The 3,984-nt window shown below is 36.8% G+C and overlaps 1 pseudogene; it reads right to left on the reverse strand.

The window, feature by feature from the left end:
* Positions 1-267: 267 nt before the first annotated feature.
* LOC118830035 lies at positions 268-1,361 on the reverse strand (annotated as a pseudogene).
* Positions 1,362-3,984: the final 2,623 nt, after the last annotated feature.

Consider the following 3,984-nt stretch of genomic DNA (forward strand, 5'->3'; position numbering starts at 1 on the left):
CAAACTTTGGTTGCATCAATAGAAGTATAATTTTCGGGTCATAGGAAACAATAATCCCTCTGCAGACTGTGATGATCAGACAAACCAGCAGTGAGAATCTTGATCCAGTTATGGCTACCACCTTTTTGTTTTGTTTTTTGGCAGATAAAAGAAAATCCTTTATTTTGTAGGCTGAGTGTAGGCATGAGTGTATGCAATAAACTAGTGACACTACTGCAGTCACTTAATTACTAAGAATTTCCAATATCTTAAAAGATAGCAAATAAGTTAATCTAAACACATATCTTCCTCTTTGTCTTTCTGGTCATTTGCATCTCCTTCCTTTTGGTCTGACTTGGCATTGTTTTGCATAGCTTTGGCAAATGCTTCGAAATCACCCTTATTTGCTACATCTACAGCTTCAGTTGGTAAACCAAACTGACTCATAAATGGGCCAAGCTGTTCTGAGGCTAAGGCAGCACTGAACATACTTAATGCCTGCTGAAACTGAGGAGAGGTCAATGTGTTCCGAATCTCTTCTGCAGTCTGTGGGAGAAATTCTCCAGAGGAAAGATAAGGCAGCAACCACTCTTGGACTTCAGCATTGGCCAGAATAGGAGCCATGATCTCTGGAGTTAGTACACTGGCGAAGTCAACTTGCTGTCTGCCTCCTGCCCCAGATGGCACATTCATAGTAGCCAAAATGTTCTGAAGATCACTCAGTTGAATGGGCTGGGTAGGGCTTGTTGCTGTGCTAGTTCTGTTACCTGAAGTCAGTGCAGGGCTTGGACTAGTTGCAGAGGCAATTGCTTGAGCACTGGGAGCTGAAGATGAGGTGGAAGATGGGGTTACAGAAGCTGACTGACTTCGGGAGCTTGATGAAGAGCTGCTCGTTGGAGGCCCTCCACTCCCCAGTAAGCTAGCCATTCCAAGACCTGTCCGTGCACCAAGCCCACCAAGTCCTCCCAAGCCAGTTGGTCCAATAAGTTGCATGAGCTGGTTATGACTCATGTTACCCAGAAGGCTCTGCAAACCACCTTCACTTTCAAGGACTGAAAGTTCATGGCCTCCATTTCCACTTGCACCCAAAGCTCCTGGCATAGGTGAGTTATTCAAATATTCATTTACTTTCCTGCAATGTTCTTTATCCGATTCAGTCTTAGGCTCCTGCATCCAAAAGAAGAGCCTCTTGATCCTGCCTTGAACTTCAGTACATATATTTTACCAGTAGTGCACTGAGGTACTCGCTTAAATTCACAGTCATCAGGAAAAATAATTAAGTCATCTTCTACATTCCCAGAAGTCCTATCCTAACACAAATGAATGAGGGAATCATCAGTTTGCTGAATGTATACAAGCCCTTTCCTTTTATCTGAAGTCATTCTGGGGCCTGGGGTGCAGACCGTGGCTGAAGCAGTGACTACAGCTCACTCTTCCTCCTCTCCTTGCTGTCATATTTTAAAGGAGATATTGGCAAATTGGAATGCACCCAGAGGAGAACTCCTAAGGTCATGAGGGGAACCTAGGGAAACCTTGTTTTATATATTATATATATATATATATATATATATATATATATATATATATATATATATATACACACACACACATATACAAGTACACACATATATACATACATATACACATATATGCATACATATTATGTACGTATATGAATATATGTGTATGTGAATATATGTAAACATATATGCATATGTGTGTGCCTATACAGACATATATATATACATATGTATAAATCTGTGTAAATATATGCATGTGTGTATATATGTATATATGTGTGTGTATATATATGTATATATTTATAACTTCAATGTTTAGTTGGAGAAGAGAAGACTAAGAAGAAATGTAATAACATGTCAAATTTTTAACAGGCCGTCATATAGAAAAAAAAAGAAATTGATTGTTCTATGGTACTTCAGAATAGATCCAAAAGATGGACATTAAAACAAAACTAAAGCATCAGCTCAACATAAGAAACAACTTTCTAATGAATGGAGCTCCCTAATAGTAGAATAGCATGATCTGGGGAGGTAATGAGCTTACCTTTCCTTAAAGCATTTTAAAAAGAACAGAATGGCCATCTGTTAAGAAGGGTTTTTTCATTGAATGGGAGATTGGCTTAGACCATTTCTAATGTCAAACATGATAATAATTGAAGAGGCATAATATGTAAATTCATAGAAACTGAGTTGAAATCATGGTTCTATCATTTACAACTTATGTGATCTTGAATAAATCATTGAGTCTCTTTGGGCCTAAATTTCCTCTTCTTGAAAAGGTGTGGTTTGAGCTCAATTATTTTTAAAATACCTTCTAACCCTAACTTCTATTTCACTTTGAAGGGAGTTGTTCAGTTGTATATGCTCTGAATACTGAAATTCTCTTTCATCATCATCTAGCCTTTGTTGATGGACTTGAAAAATACATCTAAGTGCTATGTTTCTCAAATGAAATTGTTCTTTCACTGGGGCATGTTATCTGGACAAATAAAAAAATATTAAAATCATTCCATCACCTTTTAAAATTGCACTCTATATTATTTTTCAAAACAAAAATTAAATACTTATATGGAAATCCTAAACTTTAAATGTTAAAGGTGATAGCCATCTTCTTGTGCATGAGCTCTACACCATCATAAAAAGTCATGCAAATTGGAGGAGATTCCAAACAGGTCATTAGTTTACCATTGAAGCAGAACCAGTGTCTCAACTAAACAAGCAAACAAGCAGTTGAACATGTTAACATAATTTTCTATCATTTCCATTTGATGTGCATTGGACAGAAAATCTGGGATGCAAGCCATGATGTAGATTTTCAAAATCGATTAGCATTTTTTGACATCGGCAGCAATTTTTGTAGTGTTTCAATTTAAGTTAAAATTGATTAGTTTTTTTTGAAAAATGTGTACCAAATCACTATGCAAATTGAAGTAACTCTAGGAATGGGCTGATGAGAGGATGGAGGATTACAATAGTATATTAGATCAATGCGACTAAGGCCATCCGGTGTTGTGGGATCTTGGCGGGGGTGGGGGGGGAGTGGTATATGTAAATGGATCTATGCATTTTTAGATTAGCTATTTATACTTGTCCAACACTTAGACTATTTTTGTGACAATGTGTAAAATGGGTAGCATGTTTGTGGAAGAAAGGTTGTTTTGTTCTTTGTCATAACATTAATCATGGATAAACTCATTTTAGTTGTTAATGTGAGTGCACTCTATAATTCCACATACATTCCATTGTAAGGAAATGTTAATGTCCACTTATTCGAAAGTTTCAGAGCCTTTAAGAACTGTCATGGCAAATGTTTAGTCACTCCCCAATGACTGCTAGTAGAAATGATAAATTGGTTGAATTTTTATAGTTCTTTGACTTCCTCGCTGGTTGCTACACGCAGACACAATCCATATAGTCACTGTGTTCCTTTACTGTTATCAAACACAAACAGAAAGTTAAGGAGGAAGTCATACCAGGGCAAATCTCTAAAGGATGAGATCCTTCAAAGGTCAGCCTTTCTTGCTTGTCAATTGTTGACATTTAAGCATTTATTTCAGAAGTGGCTGATAATGTTTTCTGAGATAGTCAAGAAGAATTGCTGTGTTGGTATGCAATTATGTGCATAATGAGATGCAAAAATGCAAATATAGTGGTACGTGCCAGTTCTTTGGAGTGCCTTTTGTCAGAATTGCAAGCACCATGAGACTTTGATAGATACCATGTCAGTACTCATAGTTAGAGTGCTGATATCCTTTAAAGAAGCACATATAACATGATATCTCTAGATGCTAATTAGAAGCAACCTTTAGAGATGATAAATGCAGAGGTCATTTTTTTTCTTGGTAAATTCTGACAACTCCATTGAGCCAACTGTGTCAATAACATTTGGCTGTAAACGTAGCAAACATCTCTATCCTTTTTTTATTTAATGTGCCGCATAAAAGTCCTGTATATTCATAAGTATATCTAGTGGAATGCTATTTTT

Source organism: Trichosurus vulpecula, chromosome 8, assembly GCF_011100635.1.
Source record: "Trichosurus vulpecula isolate mTriVul1 chromosome 8, mTriVul1.pri, whole genome shotgun sequence".
NCBI classification, from domain to species: Eukaryota; Metazoa; Chordata; class Mammalia; order Diprotodontia; family Phalangeridae; genus Trichosurus; species Trichosurus vulpecula.